Raw genomic sequence first — 21,950 nt, 5'->3', positions numbered from 1 at the left:
ACACCTGCACGTTGCGTACGCGGCCGGAAGCAAACTTAGCCCCCTTAATACAAGCGCATGCTTACGGTCCAATCCGGCGCGCGCCGCTCAGTCGCTGACGTCAAGATGGCTTCGGGTGATACCACGACGTCGAGTGGCCATAACTGTTCCCGCGTAGTTGGTTAGTGCGTATAGGCCAGTGGCCAGACTCGGATCAATTACCAAGATCTCGTTAAGCATGTTATTTTGAAGTAACCGCGGACGCCGACCAGGGCCAGGCCCACCTCTCACCTAGGTGGTCTCAACCTGCCCTGTCGCTCTGCCACAAAGTAACAGTCAAAGCCGTCGGGAACCCAGGCCCACCACTACCGGGTTGGAACCACTTGTCCTTTCAGCCCCCACATCGAAATCACTTGCGGGTACTCTACGAGCCAACCCGACTTTAGTCAACACATGTATCATATATTATGTATATAAGTAATATACTAGCGATCACCTCCCGAGTGATCATGTCACGATAGTATAGCATGGCAGACGGACAAGAATGTAGGGCCACTGATGGAATACTAGCATCATATACTAAGCATTTAGGATTACAGGTAAAGGTAACAACAGTAGTAGCAAAGATAGGCTATGCAGCAGAATAGGTTCATCTAAAAACAGTAACAGCTATGGTACTCTAAAGCGACCAGTAGAGGAAAACAGTAGGCAATATTGGGATGAACAAGGGGGGGCTTGCCTGGAAGCTTTGTTGCATAGTAAGAAGGGTCGTCGGTGACGTAGTTGTACTCAGTGGCATCAACCCCGGTCTCGGGGTCTACCGAAGAAGAAGACGGGAGAAGAAACAGTAAATACGGAGCAAACAAAGCATCACAAAATATAACAAGGCAATACGCGGTGCCAGGGGTGATCTAACGGAGGGATAGGTGATACGGCGAAGGGGGGAAACATCCGGGAAAGTATTCCTGGTGTTTGACATTTTTGGACAGATGAACCGGAGGGGGAAAGTTGCATGTTCGCTATGCTAGGGATGTGTGGGTGACAAACGGACTATGTATTCGGATTCGTCTCGTTGTTCTGAGCAACTTTCATGCACAAAGTATTTCCATCCGAGCTACGCATTAATTTGTATTAATTTTTAAAGATTTAATCATTTTTGGTGGATTATTATTATTTAACTAATTAGAAAAAACAATTACTACGTCAGCATGACGTCACTGGTCACAGTTGACCATTGACCGATCAAAATAGTTCTAATTAAGCAAAACTAATTAACTAATCTGGTAACTAGGGTTAATTAAACAGAATTAGTTATTTTAATTAATTAATTTAGTTTTTTGTTTTCTTCTTTTAACAAGGGATGGGCCCCTCTGGTCAGAGACCCAGCCCAACCGGGGCGGTTGAGTGGGCAAACAGGCGCAGGGGCAAGGCACCGCCCGAACTGGCGCGGGCGTTGGCCCAGGCACGGCGCCGCCCGTACACAGAGGCGCAGCGGGGCGCCGAGGTGTGAGCGAGGCCGCCGGGTGCGGCCGGGGCGGCCGACGCGCGTGCAGGCGCCGGGAACCGGCGGCGACTGGCGGCGCGGGGGTCGTCAGGGCGATGAGCAGCGGCGAACAGCGGCCTGCAGCACGAGGTAGCGGGGTGAGGGCACGATGAGCGGTGGCTGCGCGCGGGCGGGCGGCCAAGGGCGCGCTACGGGCGGCAAGAAGCAGGGGGGCGGCAGCAGCACAACAGAAGCGGTTGGCGCCGACGCGACTAATGCGTGCGGAAGGGGGGGCAAGCAACTGTAGCCGAGCAGGGGAACGGAGGCCAACGACAGCAGCAGGCATGTGCGCGCGAGGGCAGCGGGCCGTGGCCGCAGGCGTACAGGGGCGCAACGGCTGTGGTGACTGGTGAGCATGGCGGGTAGGGTGCTCCGGCGATGGGACTACTACGGGGCACCGAAAAGCAAAGAGGGAGGGGGTAGAGGAGGAGCTGGGACTCACAGGGGGGCGGTGAGGCACTCGGGGATGTCGGGGAAGGTCAGGGCGGCGTGAATCGGTGTCGAGCAGTGGCGGATCCCGTTGAAGAAGACTGGACGGTGGCGAAGCTACGGGGCGGCTCCAGGCAAGTGGGTGCCTGCATAGGATGCGGCGGTCGAAGGCGGCTCTATTGGGCATCAGCAGGAGGTGCAGGGAGGCCGGTGGTTGCGTCTATGGTGAGGTGGTGGCGACTTCACTCGGGTGCGAGCAAAACAGAGAGCGAGAGGCTTGTGAGGGAAAGCGAGGGTAGCTAGGGTTTGGTCGAGGACTCGGGATGGCCTCCTTATCATCTCCAGCGCTACAGGGACAGAGTCGTGGCGTCCATCGAGCGGCAGCATCGGGCACGGGTGCGTGTGCGGTCGACAACGAGGCGGGAGGTTGAAGGAGAGAGGGAGGTGGGCTGGGCCGGTACTGTAGCCAGTGGGCTCAAGTGCACAGTATGCACTTGGCCCTTTTCCTTATATCTTGCCAGTTTTATGCTCTAACTACTGTTTTATATTTAATTGGTCCACCAAACCAAATTATATATATATATATATATATATGAAACTTGTCACATAAATTATGTACAATATTGTGGTGTTGCACAAAAAGTTTCAAGGCACTTGGAATAGTTTAAGTAATTTTTTTGAAAAAGAAAAGGTCCATTAAATGGTTGTTGTTCCACTGTTTATTCCCTAGGGTCATTTTAGCAACTTAAATAATTTTGGTTTCTACATGAAAAATGGTTAGTGAATATTTGCAACATCTCGAACATTTTTGTTTCTCTGTTTGGACAAATAATAACTTGATGTGCAATTTAAATTTGAATTTGACTTTGATTTTATCGAGGGGCAATTTGGCTTAGTCAAACTTGATGACATGGCACCATTAGTGGGAGATTACTGTAGCATGATTCTCGGGGTGTTACAGAGACTCAATAAAAAAATTGCATAAAAGTAAATTGATAGGCTCTTCACAAAGGGAAGCAAAGATTTGTAGAGGTGATAGAGCTCAAGGTTTAAATTTCAGATATTTTTTTTGAGAGGCATGCTTTTCCTGTCAACAAAAAGGATCGAGAATTCCCAATATCTTCCTTGCTAGGTAAATCATAGGCGGTTCTCAAACATAAAATAAAGTTTATTCCTTTTTCCACCATTCTTTCACAATCCATGGCTAGCTGTATCCACGGGTGCCTTCCATACCAACACTTTCCAAGGAATTTATTATGACAACATAAAGTAAATTGTTTCATTTCGAGACTGGGCATCCCTATTACCGGCCACACTCTCGTGCAATGACATGTGAAGAAACACTCATCTTGAGAATAAAATACCTAGCATGGAAAATATCGACCACCCCCTGCCGCTTCATGAGCGGTACGGGCACACAAAAAGGAAATTCATTTTGAAAATTAGAGTTGGCACATACAAATTTACTTGGAATGGCACAGAAATACCGCATATAGGTAGGTCTGGTGGACTCATTTGGCATAATTGGGTTTAGGATTTTGGATGCACAAGCAATATTCCCGCTTAGTACAAGGAAAGGCTAGCAAATACATTGAGAAGCAACCAACCAAAAAAAGAAAATTCTCATAAACGAGCATTGAACATAACTAACACTGAACAATGCACCACAAGTAGGATGTAACTTCATTGCATAACTATTGACTTCCATGCTTGCATAGGGAATCACAAACCTTAACACCAATATTCTTACTAAAACATAATTACTCACCAACTTGACTCACATATTACTATCTCCATATCGCAAAACTATTGCAAGGAATCAAGTTTTAATATCCAATGATCTTCATGATAGTTTTTATTACCCCTCTTGAATATCTATCACTTCGGGACCAATTTCATATTTTAAGCAAATTTCCATTGCTAATAACAAGCTCTCAAAGAAATTTAAGTGAAGAGCAAGAGCATAGATATTTCTTCAAAAATTTCATCTCTCAAAATAATATAAGTGAAGCATGAGAGGATATTTCTTCAAAATTTTACTAACTCTCAAAATAATCCAAGTGAAGCATGAGAGCATATTTCTTCATAATTTTACTAACTCTCGAAACGACCTAAGTGAAGCATGAGAGCATATTTCTTTAAAATTTAGCAACTACCATGCTCAAAAAGATAGAAGTAAAGCACTAGAGCAATTCCATAGCTCAAAAAAATTAAGTGAAGCACATCGAGCAATTCTAACAAATCATAGCATCATTATGGCTCTCTCAAAAAGGTGTGTCCAGCAAGGATGATTGTGACAAACTAAAAATCAAAGAAAGCAAAGACTCATATAATACAAGACGCTCCAAGCAAAACTTATGATATGTGACGAATAAAAATATAGCTCCAAGTAAAATTCCCGATGGTCGTTAGAAGAAAGAGGGGATGCCTTCTGGGGCATCCCCAAGCTTAGTTGCTTGGTAATCCTTGAATATTACCTTGGGTGCCATGGGAATCTCCAAGCTTAGGCTCTTTTCACTCCTTATTCCTTCATCCATCGTGATCTCACCCAAAACTTGAAAACTTCAATCACACAAAACTTAACAAAACCTTCATGAGATCTGTTAGTATAATAAAGCAAATCAACACTTTAAGTACTATTGAAAACCCATTCATATTTTATTATTACATTATACCTAATTTATTCTAACTTTACCATGGCTTATAGCACCCGATACAATCCATAGATTCATCAAAATAAGCACACAATGCAACAAAAACGGAATCTGTTAAAAACAGAACAGACTGTAATAATCTGGACTTTGACCATACTTCTGTAACTCCAAAAATTCTGAAAAATTAGGACAACGTATGAAATTTGTATCTCAATCATGTGTAAAAAATCGACCAGATCAATTCTATTACTGGGCGTAAAAGTTTTTGTTTTCCAACAGGATCAAATCAACTATCACTCAAATCATCCCAAAGGCTTTACTTGACACAAACACTAATTAAAACATAAAAACACAATCACAAAATAAGTATAATTGCATATTTATTGAATAATAGAAAGAAAAACAAAAAATTCAAAGATAACTATTGGGTTGCCTCCCAACAAGCGCTATTGTTTTACGCCCCTAGCTAGGCATATAACATAGATTCAAGTGTTGCCATCTTTAGTTTTGGCTCCATAGGTTTACCTCATGATTCACTCATATAGTGGCTTAATTCTAGTCCTAGGGAAGTGTTCCATAGCCTTTCTTAATGAAAACTGAAATTTAATATTCCCTTCTTTCATATCAATCATGGCACGTATAGTTCATAAAAACGGTCTACCAAGTATTATAGGACAAGGCGAATTGCAATCAATGTCAAGAACAATAAAATATATGGGCACATAATTCCTATTTGCAAGAATAAGAATATCATAAATCCTTCCCAAAGGCTTTTTAATAGTACATTCCGCCAAGTGCAAATTAAGAGAACATTCTTCCAAATTAGTAAAATCGAGCACATCACATAGAGATTTCAGAATAACACTAGCACCCAAATCACATAAAGCATTGCACTCATAATTTTAATCTTGACTTTAATGGTGGGTTACCATTCATCATATAATTTTCTAGGAATTAAAATCTCTAGTTCCAACTTTTCTTCCAAAGCTTTCATCATTGCTTCTACAATATGTTTAGCAAAAGCTTTGTTTTGTTCATAGGCATTGGGTGAATTTATCATGGATTGTAACAAGGAAATACATTAAATCAAAGAGCAAATATCATATTTAAAGTATTTATAATCCAAAAGAGTGGGCACCTCGCTTGTTAAAAAATTTACCACTCCAAACCCACTTTTATCAATTTTTTCAACAAGATTTTCACCCTCCAAATTATGGGGACACCATCTTGCTAAAGTTGACTCTTATTTAGTCCCATTATCATCATGTTTAATATTCATAAACAAGGAATCAATAGAAGAAACACTAATCATCTTAACATCTTCATCATTACTATGAAAGCAATCGGGCGAGAACACTCTTTCTAAAAATTCTTTTTTAGCTCTAAGCATAGCGGTTCTTTTCTTACTTTCATCTATAGAATCATATAAAGCTTTAATTGATACATTAATATCAACCTTAGGTGGAAAACTTTTAATCTTGAGATTTTCCACGTCATGTGTAACTCTATGAATGTTCCTAGACTTATCATCAAGTTTACTCATTTTTTCTTCTATCATAATGTTGAAAACTTTCTAAGCATTGATTAATTATTTTATATTGATTTCAAGATCAAAGGGCATCCTATTATTATTAATATAAAAATTATCATAGGAATTGCCATAATTATTAGAGGAATTTCCAGGAAAAGGCCTAGGATTAAAATTACCTCTATAAGCATTGTTATTTACATTGTTTCGCGAGACAAAATTCACATCTATGGGATCACTATTTTGCTCAATCAAAGTAGACAAAGGCACATCATGAACATAAATAGGAGTATTTTTACTAGCAACCAATTTCAGAAGAGCATCAACTTTATCACTCAAGTACTAATTTCTGTAATAGAATTAACTTTTTTACTAGTAGGTGCTCTTTCCGTATGCCATTGTGAATAATTAGCCATAATATTATCAAGTGATTTAGTGGCTTCACCCAAAGTAATTTCCATAAAAGTACCACATGCAGCGGAATCTAAAATATTTCTATAAACAAGTTCAATCCTGCATAAAAAATTGTATGATCATCCACAAATTTAAACCATGAGTAGGACAATTTATTATCATCAACTTCATCCTTTCCCAAGATTAGGCAACATGTTCATGCTCAAGTTGCTTAAAATTCATGATTTGATTTCTAAGGGAAATAATTTGTGCGGGAGCAAAATACTTAGTGATAAAAGCATCTTTGCACTTGACCCAAGAATCAATACTATTTCGAGGCAAAGATGAAAACCAAATTTTTGCACGATCCAGCAAAGAGAAAGAAATAGTTTTAATTTCACAATATCATTGTCCACATCTTTTTCTTTTGCATATCACACAATTCTACGAAAGTGTTTAGATGGGACGCGGCATGCTCATTAGGATTTCCGGAAAATTGCTCCTTCATAACAAGATTCAACAAAGCGGCATTAATATCATAAGGCTCGGCACTAGCGGCGGGAGGAGCAATCAGAGTACTGATAAAATCATTATTGTTAGTATTGGAAAAATCACACAATTTGGTATTCTCTTGAGACATCGTGACTACGCAAACAAGATCACAAGCAAACAAAACAAGAAAAAGGCAAACGATTTTTTGGATTTTTGCAAAAAAACACTTTAGAAGTGGGGGAGATGAAAATGAGAGGCAAATGGCAAATAAAGTAAATTGCATGGAGATGAGAGTTTATGCGTAGGTACCTGATAGATGTTGATGATGTCTCCCCGGCAATGGTGCCATAAATTCTTCCTGATTGCTTGCATCTACATTGGCAATTCCCCGAAGAGGAGACGATGATACAACACAACAAAGGTAAGTATTTCCCTCATTAATGAAACCAAGGTTATCAATCCAGTAGGAGAACCAAGCAACACTATGTAAATAGCACGTGCACACAAACAATAAATACTTGTAACCCAACACGTGAAGGGGTTGTCAATCCCTCGACGATATTGAGATAGATTAAATTGTATGAGAATTGATAAATAAATCTAACTAAAACAAAAAATAAAATAAAGAAAGGAAAATGTCAGCAAGGTATTTTTGGATTTAATATGATAGGAAATAGACTAGGGGCCGTAGTTTTCACTAGAGGCTTCTCTCAAGAAATTAGCATACGGTGGGTTAACAAATTTCTTTTGGGCAATTGACAGAAAAGCAAATAATTATGACGATATCTAAGGCAATGATCATGTATATAGGCATCACGTCCAAGATTAGTAGACTGACTCCTGCCCGCATCTGCTACTATTATACCACACATCGACCGCTATCCAGCATGCATCTAGTGTATTTAGTTCATGGAAAAATGGAGTAATGCAATAAGAATGATGACATGATGTAGACAAGATAAACCCACGTATGAATACGCCACATCTTGTTACTCTTAATAGCAATGATACATGCATGTCATGTCTCCTTTCTATCACTGAGATTGAGCACCGCAAGATCGAACCCATCACAAAGCACCTCTTCCCATGGCAAGAAAAATCAATCTAGTTGGCCAAACCAAACCAATAATTTGGAGAAGAAATATGAAACTATAAGATCATGCATAAAAGAGCTCAGAAAAGACTCAAATAATATTTTAGGATAGATCTGATCATAAACTCACAATTCATCAGATCCCATCAAACATGCCGCAAAAAAGAGTTACATCAATAGATCTCCAAGAACATCGAGGAGAACATTATATTGAAGATCAAAAAGAGAGAAGAATCCATCTAGCTACTAGCTACGAACGCATAGGTTTGTGGTAAACTACTCACACATCATCAGAGGGGCAACAAGGATGATGAAGAACCCCGCCTTGATCATTGCCCCCTCTGGTAGAGTGCCGGAAAAGGCCTCTAGATTGGATCTTGTGGTTCTGGAACTTGCGGTGGCTGGAAAAGTATTTTGTCAACTCCCCTAGGTTTTTTGGCATTTCATAGTATTTATAGAGGCAGAGGTAGGTCAAGAAGCTTCCAGTGGGCTCCACTACCCACCAGGGTACGCTTGGGGCCTCTGGGGCGCCCTGGTGCCTAGTGGGCCCCACGGGCCTCCTCTTGTGTGCTCCTTTGGCTCCCTGGGTGTCTTCTGGGCAGAAAAAATCTGCAAAAAGTTTCATGGCATTTGCACTTTGTTTGGTATTGATATTCTGCAAAGTAAAAGCAAGCAAAAAAACAACTGGCACTGGGCACTATGTCAATTGGTTAGTTCCAAAAAGAGATATAAAGTTGCTAGTAAATGTATATAAAACATCCAAGATTGATACTTTAATGGCATGGAACAATCAAAAATTATAGATACATTGGAGACGTGTCAGATCACAATAACTTGGCCTTTTGCAGTCTGTGGGCTCTATATGGTTGGTCCTTTCAAGCCTTCTAAAGATAAAAAGATGCATCTTTTGGTTGCAATTGATAAATTCACCAATTGGGTTGAAGCAGAGCCAATCAGCAATTGTGATGTAGCAATGACAGTCTAGTTTCTGAAAAAGTTGATCTTTCGTTTGGGGTATCCGCACAGTATCATTACTGATAATGGTACTAATCTGTCAAAGGGAGCTATGAAGCATTTTTGTCAATGTGAACATATCCGGCTTGATCTCGCTTCAGTAGCGCGTCCACAGTCTAATAGACAGGCAGAACGTGCTAATCAGAGGTTGTTGCGAGGAATCAAGCCATCACTTTATGGTCCCTCTTGAGCGTACTCTTGGCTACTGGGTTGAAGAATTACCAGTTGTGTTATGGAGCATCCGAACTACTCCCAATAGGTCAATTGGTTATACATCGTTTTTCCTGGTCTATGGTGCAGAAGATGTGCTTCTAAGAGATATTCACCATGACCCCCCGAGCAGCAGCATATGTTGAAGCAGACAATGAGATTGCTCGACAAGACTCCCTGGATGCTTTGGAGGAGGAATGTGATCTTGCAGTGTCTCGGTCGATGATTAATCAGCAAGACCTATGTCACTATCCGTAGAGTCAGAAGTACTACCTTCTAGGAAGGTGATTTGATACTCCGTCTGATACAAGAACAGACAGGTATGCACAAGCTTTCGCCACCTTGGGAAGGGCCTTTCTTCATCATCAAGAATCTATACAATGGGTCATATTATCTCGTTGATATACATCAAACAAGCAAATCACATACCCACTGAAGAGGAGACTAGTAGGCCTTGGAATATTGCACATCTTATGCCATATTATACTTAAAGGCATTGGATCCAGTTTTTGTACATACCTCATCATGTATATATATATAGTGATCAATGAAATAAAGTCGTCACCTCTGGAATACAAAGTTTTTGTTGTTCCAACTCAGAAATTGTGTATTGAGACTTTATTCTTTGGTCACTCGTCACTTGGGGGCTTCCAACTCATCGAGTTTAGCTACTAACATCCCTCTTGACCTAGCATGCCACTATGATATTTGGTTAAACCTGCATGTTAGCAAGATGCTACTCTAAAAAGGTGACCTAGCTGTACTCTCATAAGTCAATCATATTGATGCCTATCACGGCATATATTGACCCTGAGCTTATCAAGGTTAAAACACCGCTTAAGTCACGTCAAAGCTGGCTTTCGGAGAGCAAGGATAAACCATGAGGCTATCAGGCACGCTTCACTGAAGCAAATCAGACACGTGCCTCGAAAGTCGGTCTTTATGTCATGCCTCAAAAGCCGGCTTATCTTTTTTCTATGTTGTCTGCCTTTTACTTTTATATATCTATGGTTGTTTATCCATATATTTTGCTTGCAGGTATTTATTTCTAATATTGTACCAACTTATATATAATGTCGGGTCACAAGTTTGACCTGACCTTAGTAAACTATTTTGTGCTCTGTGATATATCACAACACATGGATTACGGATACGTCTCCATCGTATCTACTTTTCATAACACTTTTGCTCTTGTTTTGGACTCTAATTTGCATGATTTGAATGAAACAAACCGGAGTGACGCTGTTTTCAGCAAAACTACCATGGTGTTGTTTTTGTGCACAAATAAAAGTTCTCGGGATTGGACGAAACTTTTTGGAGAATTATTTTGGAATAAATAAAAAATACTGGAACCAAAACCCACTTGAGGATGGGCCCCAACTACCCACTAGGCACCAGGGCGCGCCACCCCCCTCTGGCAGGCCCTGGTGGGTAGTGGAGCCCACGAGGCTCCACTGACTCAATTTGGAATGTCATACATTAGATCATCAATCCATATCATATTTTATTTGCATTTTGGTTGATCCTAGAAATTCTACGCAACTCAATGACCCACGGAGAGAGTTGGGGATTTCATTATTTTCATATTTGAGTTTTTCTCAAATTTTGAGAATAGGATCATTTGATTTTATTTATTTTATCATCAATTATTTCTATTACAAAAATATGAGAGAGGGAATAAAATGACTATCCCAAAATAAAGAAATATTGAGGATTTAATAATAGAATCAAATAGGATTTTATTCCGGAGTTTTTTGGCGTTTTATTTGAATTTAGGAAAAAAGCGTGTTTTTCAAAATTTCATTTAGGTCCCAAATAAATGTTCACCTTGTGAGGCTTGATTTTCGAAGCCCGTGAAAATTTATTTCGGAATTTTTGGAGTCCGTTTAGTATTTCTTTTTATTTTTCTTCTGCGCGTAATTTATATAAAAAAATGCGTCGCGCACCGACTGGGCCAAGGCCCAGCCGACGGCCCACCCCGCCGCCTGCCGTCTCCCTCCAGGAGACTGGAGCCGCCACCGCCCCGAGTCCGTCTCGGAGCCGCCCCGCCATACCCCTTCCCCAAGGCAGCACCCCCACCCCCTCCTTAAATACCGGACCCCGCCGCCCCTCACCTCACCCCACCCCGCCCCGAGCCGCCCGCCGAGCCGCGCCGCCGCAGCCGCCCCGCCGCCCGAGCCACGCGCCGCCGCCCGCCGCCTCCCGTCGCCGCGCCGCACCCCGCCAACCCGCCGAAACACCGCCCCGCCCGCCGGAGTGCCTCGCCGGAGGTATAGCCGCCGCCGTTCGCCGTTCGGTTTTTTTCAAAAAGAAAAACGCCTTGGTTTATTTTTTCGAAACCCTAGATCGGTTAATTTTTTTCTATGGTTTATTTAATTAGTGAACGTTCACCGATCCGTTCATTTTAGCGAACGTGTTCACCGGTTAGTTTCTGTTAACGAACGTCCGTTCGATAAACTGTTCGTCAACTTTCTTTTTCTCGGATTAAATCCGCGATTTTCTGATCCGATTTTCGTTTTAGTTTAACTTTTCGCTCGTTTATCGGAATCAGGCGATTCAAGCGCCTAGAGTTTCGTCTCAAAACCCTCTATCTGTTTAACCAACTTAAACAAGGTTTTGCTACTGTAAAATTTGCCCTAGATCCAGATTACTAGAACGAAGTTGTTTTCTTTCGCCGTTTGACTTTCGTTTCTTCGTTCGATTTGATTCTTTTTGCCAACCGGAGTTCTTAAGTTGAACCTTCTGGTTAGATCTCCTATTTGAGTTTTACCTGTGCATTAGATGAGTACTTATTGTATGCTTGTTGTTTGTCTGCGATAGAATACCCGGAGTGCGTCGCCTGTTACTTCGAATCGTTAGGTTTCGCGGATCATCAGCAAGGCAAGTAACACTTTGATCATACCTTTTCTACTACCCAGTTTTATTGCATTAGATCAATCCTCACACATTGCATGATTAGTATCTAATTAAATTGTGGGATGGGAAGTAGATGAGGTAGTACCTATTACCATTTATTATCAAACCTTTGGGAGTTACTTCTACGTTTGCTTATTATGCCATGCTATGCTAGTAGACGTGGATTGGGTGAGTGATATCCATGACAGATGTGAGTTTGTTAATTAATGGTTTATCTAAGGTGGCAACTTAAACACACATCTGGGTGGATTGAGGCACCTGGGTATTCCAGGACTTTCCTGTTTTCTTTTGGACCGCCACCCAGGCTCAAAGGGGTCATGAGACTATTCATACTAGAAACTTACGTGTGCAGCCACAAGCTATTATGGGCTCTAGCATAGTTGACTAAGTTGTGCGAACTCTTACAGTGGTAGACTAGTAGATGTAGGGGATGTAGGTGGTATGGTCTACCCGATCGTAAGGTGCTAGCGCTTCTGAAAGACTATGTCTTGGTCATCCGTCTTCTCAAACACCATGTAGTGCGAGAAACCAAACGGAGGTGATCGAGTCTTGTGGGGAAAAGTGCGCAAACCTCTGCAGAGTGTAACAAACTAATCATGATTAGCCGTGTCCCCGGTTATGGACATCTTGAGTATCTAGTACCTGGATTATCAAGTGAATCTCAACATGTTACTCTAAATTAATTTTGTTGGGTATGTTTAATGATGATGCTTAATTGGGATTGAGAATGCTGTCAACCATTCTCAATGTTTAACAGCTACCATGATAGTTAAATAAATTCCATTCCTTTGAAGTAGGGAAAATTTGGCTTTACGCAAAACTGTAACCATAGAGCTTTCCACCAGCCAAATATGCATATAGTATAGCTGTTTCATTCCATTACTCTCTATGTGTTACCTTGCCAGCATATTCCATGTGCTGACCCGTTTCGGGCTGCAACGTTAATGTTGCAGACTTTTCAGACGACGATTAAGGAGTTTTAGGTCGTGGTTCTATACTCAGTGATGCCGTTGGAGTTGATGGACTCACTTATCTTCCAAGCCTTCTGCGTTTATCGTTATTAGATGGCCTTAAGCCATATTTATTGTAATAAGTTCTCTTTTGAGACACTTGATGTAATAAGTGTGTGCTTGCTACTCTACTATAAATCCTCCGAGTACTGTGTGGTGTCAGCATTACTGATCCAGGGGTGATACCAGAGCACAAAGATCAGACTGTTTGAGGTCTGGTCGCTACAAACAGAAGCTTAAACCCTAGTTTATGCGTTGCTTCGTAAGGGGCTGTTTTGGATCCATATGTTTCATGCTATGGTTAGGTTTACCTTAATACTTCTTTTGTATTTGCGGATGCTTGCAAGAGGGGTTAATCATAAGTGGGATGCTTTTCCAAGAAGGGCGGTACCCAAGCACTGGTCTACCCACATATCAAATTATCAAAGTAACGAACGCGAATCATATGAGCGTGATGAAAACTAGCTTGACGATAATTCTCATGTGTCCTCGGGAGCGCTTTACTTTATATAAGAGTTTGTCCAGGCTTGTCCTTTGCTACAAAAAGGATTGGGCCATCTTGCTGCACCTTATTTACTTTTGCTACTTGTTACCCGTTACAAATTACCTTATCACAAAGCTATCTGTTACCGATAATTTCAGTGCTTGCAGAGAATACCTTACTGAAAACCGCCTATCATTTCCTTCTGCTCCTCGTTGGGTTCGACATTCCTACTTATTGAAAGGACTACGATAGATCCTCTATACTTGTGGGTCATCAAGACTCTTTTCTGGCGCCGTTGCCGGGGAGTGAAGCGCCTTTGGTAGGTGGAATTTGGTAAGGAAAAATTTATATAGTGTGCTGAAATTTACTGTCACTTGTTACTATGGAAAGTAATCCTTTGAGGGGCTTGTTCGGGGTATCTTCACCCCGACCAGTAGAGCAAAGAGTTGCTCCTCAACCTACTGAACCTACTGAAAATGTTTACTTTGAAATTCCTTCGGGTATGATAGAGAAACTGCTAGCTAGTCCTTTTACAGGTGATGGAACATTACATCCCGATTTGCATCTAATCTATGTGGATGAAGTTTGTGGATTATTTAAGCTTGCAGGTATGCCCAAGGATGTTATCAAGAAGAAGGTCTTCCCTTTATCTTTGAAGGCAAAGGCATTGAAATGGTTTAGGCTATGTGATGATATTGGATCATGGAACTACAATCGATTGAAATTGTAATTTCATTAGAAGTTTTATCCTATGCATCTGGTTCATCGTGATCATAATTATATATATATAATTTTTGGCCTCACGAAGGAGAAAGCATCGCTCAAGCTTGGGGGAGGCTTAAGTCAATGTTATATTCATGCCCCAATCATGAGCTCTCAAGAGAAATTATTATTCAAAAAAATTATGCTCAGCTTTCTCTCAATAATCACTCCATGCTCGATACTTCTTGTACTGGATCTTTTATGATGAAGACTATTGAATTCAGATGGGATTTATTGGAAAGAATTAAATGCAACTCTGAGGATTGGGAACTCGACAAAGGTAAGGAGTCAGGTATAACACCTAAGTTTGATTGTGTTAAATCTTTTATGGATACCGATGCTTTTCGTGAATTTAGCACTAAATATGGACTTGACTCTGAGATAGTAGCTTCTTTTTGTGAATCCTTTGCTACTCATGTTGATCTCCCTAAGGAGAAGTGTCTTGAATATCATCCTCCCATTGAAGTAAAAGTAGTAGAACTTATTAAAGTTGAATAAAAGACTATTACTTATAATGTTGATCCTATTGTTCCTACCGCTTATATTGAGAAACCACCTTTCCCTGTTAGAATAAAGGATCATGCTAAAGCTTCAACTGTGGTTCGTACGAGTAATACTAGAACACCTACACCCTCTGAGCAAATTAAAGTTGAACCTAGTATTGCTATGGATAAGGATCTCTTATCCGATAATACTGATGGGCATGTTATTTACTTTTGTGATGAAGCTGCTAGAATTGCTAGACCCGATACTAAAAATAAACATAGACCTGTTATAGGCATGCCTGTTATTTCTGTTAAAATAGGAGATCATTGTTATCATGGCTTATGTGATATGGGTGCTAGTGCGAGTGCAATACCTCATTCTTTATATGAAGAAATTATGCATGATATTCCACCTGCTGAGTTAGAAGGTATTGATGTTACAACTAAGCTTGCCAATAGAGATACTATTTCACCGATTGGGATTGTTAGAGATGTTGAAGTCTTGTGTGGGAAAGTTAAATATCCTCCTGATTTTCTTGTTCTTGGTTCCCCACAAGATGACTTTTGTCCCATTATATTTGGTAGACCCTTCTTGAATACTGTTAATGCTAAAATAGACTGCAAAAAGGATGTTGTCACTATTGGTCTAGGGGATATGTCTCATGATTTTAATTTTGCTAAATTTCGTAGACAACCCCATGATAAAGAATTGCCTAGTAAAGATGAAATTATTGGTCTTGCTTCTATTGCCGTGCCTCCTAATGATCCTTTAGAACAATATTTTCTAGACCATGAAAATGATATGTTTATGAATGAAAGAAGGGAAATAGATGAAGTATTCTTTAAACAGGGACCTATTTTGAAACACAACTTGCGTGTTAAAATTCTAGGGGATCCTCCTCCACCCAAGGGTGATCCCGTGTTTGAGCTTAAACCATTACCTGATACTCTTAAATATGCTTATCTTGATGAAAAGAAGATATATCCTATTATTATTAGTGCTAACCTTTCAGAGTAGGAAGAAGAGAAATTATTGAAAACTCTGAAGAAGCATTGTGCTGCTATTGGATATACTCTTGATGATCTTAAGGGCATTTGTCCCACTCTATGCCAGCACAAAATAAAATTGGAGAAAGATGCTAAACCGGTTGTTGATCACCAAAGACGGTTAAATCCTAAGATGAAAGAAGTGGTAAGAAAAGAAATACTAAAGCATCTGGAGGCAGGTATAATTTATCCTATTGCTGATAGTCAGTCGGTAAGTCCTGTCCATTGTGTCCCTAAGAAGGCAGGTATTACTGTTCTTCCAAATGATAAAGATGAATTGATCCCACAAAGAATTGTTAAAGGTTATAGAATGGTAATTGATTTCCGCAAATTAAATAAAGATACTAAAAAGGATCATTAACCTCTACCTTTCATTGATCAAATGCTAGAAAGATTATCCAAACATACACACTTTTGCTTTCTAGATGGTTATTCTGGTTTCTCTCAAATACCTGTGTCAAAAGAGGATTAGGAAAAGACCACTTTTACTTGCCCTTTCGGTACCTTTGCTTATAGACGTATGCCTTTTGGTTTATGTAATGCACCTGCTACCTTTCAAAGATGCATGACTGCTATATTCTCTGACTTTTGTGAAAAGATTGTTGAGGTTTTCAAGGATGATTTTTCTGTATATGGAACTTCTTTTGATGATTGCTTAAGCAACCTTGATCGAGTTTTGCAGAGATGTGAAGAAACTAATCTTGTCTTGAATTGGGAGAAGTGCCACTTTATGGTTAATGAAGGTATTGTCTTGGGGCATAAAATTTCTGAAAGAGGTATTGAAGTTGATAAAGCTAAAGTTGATCTATTGAAAAGATGTCGTGTCCTAAGGACATTAAAGGTATAAGAAGTTTCCTTGGTCATGCCAGTTTTTATAGGAGGTTCATTAAAGACTTCTCAAAAATTTCCAGGCCTCTGACTAATCTCTTACAAAAAGATGTTCCTTTTGTCTTTGATGATGATTGTGTAGAAGCATTTGAAATACTTAAGAAAGCCTTGATTTCTGCACCTATTATTCAGCCTCCTGATTGGAATTTACCCCTTGAAATTATGTGTGATGCTAGTGATTATGTTGTAGGTGTTGTTTTAGGACAAAGAGTTGATAAGAAATTAAATGTTATCCAATATGCTAGTAAAACTCTAGACAATGCCCAGAGAAATTATGCTACTACTGAAAAGGAATTTTTAGCAGTTGTATTTGCTTGTGATAAGTTCAGACCTTATATTGTTGATTCTAAAGTTACTGTTCACACTGATCATGCTGCTATTAAATATCTTATGGAAAAGAAAGATGCTAAACCTGGACTTATTAGATGGGTTCTCTTGTTACAAGAATTTGATTTGCATATTATTGATAGAAAGGAAGCTAAGAACCCCGTTGCAGACAACTTATCTAGGTTAGAGAATGTTCTTGATGGCCCACTACCTATTGATGATAGCTTTCCTGATGAACAATTAGTTGTCATAAATGTTTCTCGTACTACTCCATGCTATGCTGATTATGCTAATTACATTGTTGCTAAATTTATACCACCTAGTTTCACATACCAACAAAAGAAAAAGTTTTTCTATGATTTAAGACATTACTTCTAGGATGACCTACGCCTTTATAAAGAAGGAGTAGATGGTGTTATTAGACATTGTGTACCTGAGCATGAACAGGAATAGATCCTACGCAAGTATCACTCCGAGGCTTACGGAGGACACCATGCTAGAGATAGAACTGCACATAAGGTATTGCAATCCGGTTTTTATTGGCCTACGCTCTTCAAGGATGCCCGTAAGTTTGTCTTGTCTTGTGATGAATGTCAAAGAATTGGTAATATTAGTAGACGTCAAGAAATGCCTATGAATTATTCACTTGTTATTGAACCATTTGATGTTTGGGGCTTTGATTATATGGGATTGTATCCTTCCTCTAATGGGTATACACATATTTTAGTTGTTGTTGATTACGTTACTAAGTGGGTAGAAGCTATTCCAACTAATAGCACTGATCATAACACCTCTATTAAGATGCTTAAAGAAGTTATTTTTCCGAGGTTTGGAGTCCCTAGATACTTAATGACTGATGGTGGTTCACATTTTATTCATGGTGTTTTTCGTAAAATGCTTGCTAAGTATGATGTTAATCATAGAATTGCATCTCCATATCACCCACAGTGTAGTGGCCAAGTAGAACTGAGTAATAGAGTGCGTAAATTATTTTTGCAGAAAATTGTTAATAGATCTAGAAAGAATTGGTCCAAGAAAGTTGATGATGCATTATGGGCCTATAGAACTGCATATAAGAATCCTATGGGTATGTCTCCGTATAAAATGGTTTATGGAAAAGCATGTCACTTACCTCTCGAACTAGAACAAAAGGCATATTGGGCCATTAAAGAGCTCAACTATGACTTCAAACTTGCCGGTGAGAAGAGACTATTTGACATTAGCTCACTTGATGAGTGGAGAACCCAGGCTTATGAGAATGCCAAACTGTTTAAAGGAAAATTTAAAAGATGGCATGACAAAAGGATACAAAAATGCGAGTTTAATGTAGGTGATTATGTATTGTTATATAACTCTTGTTTAAGATTTTTTGCAGGAAAACTCCTCTCTAAATGGGAAGGTCCTTACGTTATCAAGGAGGTCTATCATTCCGGTGCCATAAAAATCAACAACTTCGAAGGCACAAATCCGAGGGTGGTGAACGGTCAAAGAATCAAACATTATATCTTAGGTAATCCTATAAATGTTGAAACTAATGTTATGGAAATCGTAACCCCGGAGGAGTATATAAGGGACACTTTCCAGAACGTTTCAGCCTCCGAAAAGGAATAGGTATGTGGTACAGTAAGTAAACCGACTCCAAAATAGTTCTAATAGCAATTTTTCTCTGTTTCAGAATATTTAAGAAAATAGAAAAATAAGAAGCAGTCGGAAAGGACATGAGGCGTCCACGAGGGTGGAGGGCGCGCCCTACTCCCTGGGCGCACCCCCTGCCTCATGGGCACCTCGTGTGCCCCCCGGACTCCGTTTTCTTACACGATACTTCTTTTGGTCGGTAAAAATTCATTATATAATCTCCTGAAGGTTTTGACCACCGTACCACGCAAATATCCTCTGTTGTTGTTTCGAGCTGTTTTCTGCCAGAGTTGTCAAGGCTAGGCATCATGTCGTACCCTTCCTCCAACAATGAGGGCAACGATGCTTGGCTAATGAAGATAGAGCTATAGAGAGAAGAACCGGGGGAGATCAGCAAGGATGATGGGATCAAGAAGGCCATAGAGGATCAAGTTCCGGCAGCAGAAGATGAAGACATCCTTCAACCTCATTACAATCTTCTTACCCCTACTGAAATTGAAGCTTTCAAGATGACTGAAATAGTTCGGGTGCAAAACAAGTATCTAACTCGTGAAAATATTTTGTTGCAAGAGCATATAGACGCACTCAAGGGCATTATTTGGAGCACCTCCTACACTCGATGTTGGACGACAAGCCTACATCATCAACAACTCCATCATCACTACCACCAAAAGAGACATAAATAAATGGGTATGGGCACTCCCCTTGGCAACTACCAAGCTTGGGGGAGTGCCCCAGTATCGTATCACCATCACACTTTTATCTTTACTGTTTTTCTTAGTTCAATCCTTTTAGTAATATCTTGATCTAGTAGAATAAAGTTTTAGTATGATTTAGTTTTGAGTTTTGCTTTATGATCCTTCTATGTAATCGAGTCCGTGAGCTATATATAATAAAGATTAGTTTTGAGTCAAGGGATTGGTTATCTTGCTATGATCCTGAGGGAATAAGAGAAAGAATAAAAAGAAATAAAGAGATCATATTGATCTTATGGAGAATAATGACTTCACATATAAAGAGTATGATGAATAAAAGTTGTTGAGAGTTGAAAAACATAGTTTTGGTCATCGTTGCAATTAATAGGAAATAATAAAGAAAGAGAGGTTTTCACATATAAATATACTATCTTGGACATCTTTTATGATTGTGAGCACTCATTAAAATATGACATGCTAAAAAGTTGACATTGGATAAGGAAGACAACTTAATGGGTTATGCTTTCTTTAATCTGAAATAAATTATATTGTCATGGATCATCCAACATGTTGAGCTTGCCTTTCCCCCTCATGCTAGCCAAATACTTTGCACCAAGTAGAGATTCTACTTGTGCTTCCAAATATCCTTAAACTCAGTTTTGCCATGAGAGTCCACCATATCTACCTATGGATTGAGCAAGATCCTTCAAGTAAGTTGTCATTGTTGCAAGCAATAAAAATTGCTCTCTAAATATGTATGACTTATTAGTGTGGAGAAAATAAGCTTTATACGATCTTGTGATGTGGAAGAAATAAAGGCGATAGACTGCATAATAAAGGTCCATATCACAAGTGGCATTATAAAGTGACGTTCTTTTGCATTAAGATTTCGTGCATCAACCATAAAAACACATGACAACCTCTGCTTCCCTCTGCGAAGGTCCTATCCTTTATTTTTGTCCTATACTTCATACAAGAGTCATGGTGATCTTCACCTTTCCTTTTTACATTTTATCCTTTGGCAAGCACTGTGTGTTGGAAAGATCCTGATATATATAGCTAATTGGATGTGGGTTTTCATAAACTATTATTGTTAACATTACCCTTGAGGTAAAAGGTTGGGAGGCAAAACTATAAGCCCCTATCTTTCTATGTGTTCGATTAAAACTTCATACCAATAAGTATTGCGTGAGTGTTAGCAATTGTGAAAGACTAAATGATAGTTGAGTATGTGGACTTGCTGAAAAGCTCTTATATTGACTCTTTCCGATGTTATGATAAATTGCAATTGCTACAATGACTGATATTATAGTTTGTTAGTTTTCAATGAAGTTTATGATTCATACTTTACATTGTGAATAAGATTGTTACTTTCACATAAGAAATCATATGACAATATATATATATATGTTGCAGTTATAAGAATGATCATGATGCCATCATGTCCGTATTTTATTTTATCGACACCTCTATCTCTAAACATGTGGACATATTTTTCTATGTCGCCTTCCGCTTGAGGACAAGCGAGGTCTAAGCTTGGGGGAGTTGATACGTCCATTTTGCATCATGCTTTTATATCGATATTTATCGCATTTTGGGCTGTTATTACGCATTATGTCACAATACTTTTGCCTATTATCTATTATTTTACAAGGTTTACACGAAGAGGGAGAATGCTGGCAGTTGGAATTCTGGGCTGGAAAAGGACCAATATTAGAGACCTATTTTGCACAACTCCAAAAGTCCTGAAACTCCATGGAATTCAGTTTTAGAATATATAAAAAATATTGGGCGAAGAAAGCACCAGAGGGGGGCCACCCACCATCCACGAGGGTGGGGGCACGCCCTACCCCCCTAGGCGCGCCCCTTGTCTCGTGGGCCCCTGGCAGGCCTCCGTTGCCCATCTTTGGCTATATGAGGTATTTCTCCCTGGAAAAAATAATAAGAAAGCTTTCGAGATGAAACACCGCCGCCACGAGGCAGAACCTTGGCGGAACCAATCTAGGGCTCCGGCAGAGCTGTTCTGCCAGGGAAGCATCCCTCCGGGAGGGGGAAATCATCACCATCGATCCTCTCATTGGGAGGGGGTCAATCTCCATCAACATCTTCACCAGCACCATCTCCTCTCAAACCCTAGTTCATCTCTTGCATCCAATCTTTGTCTCAAAACCTCAGATTTGTACTTGTGGGTTGCTAGTAGTGTTGATTACTCCTTGTAGTTGATGCTAGTTGGTTTATTTGGTGGAAGATCATATGTTCAGATCCTTTATGCATATTAATACCCCTCTGATTATGAACATGAATATGATTTGTGAGTAGTTACGTTTGTTCCTGAGGACATGGGAGAAGTCTTGCTATAAGTAGTC

This window comes from Triticum urartu, chromosome 5A, assembly GCF_056163025.1.
Source record: "Triticum urartu cultivar PI428250 chromosome 5A, HENAU_Tu73, whole genome shotgun sequence".
NCBI classification, from domain to species: domain Eukaryota; kingdom Viridiplantae; phylum Streptophyta; class Magnoliopsida; order Poales; family Poaceae; genus Triticum; species Triticum urartu.
Note: the sequence above shows the minus strand (reverse complement) of the source record.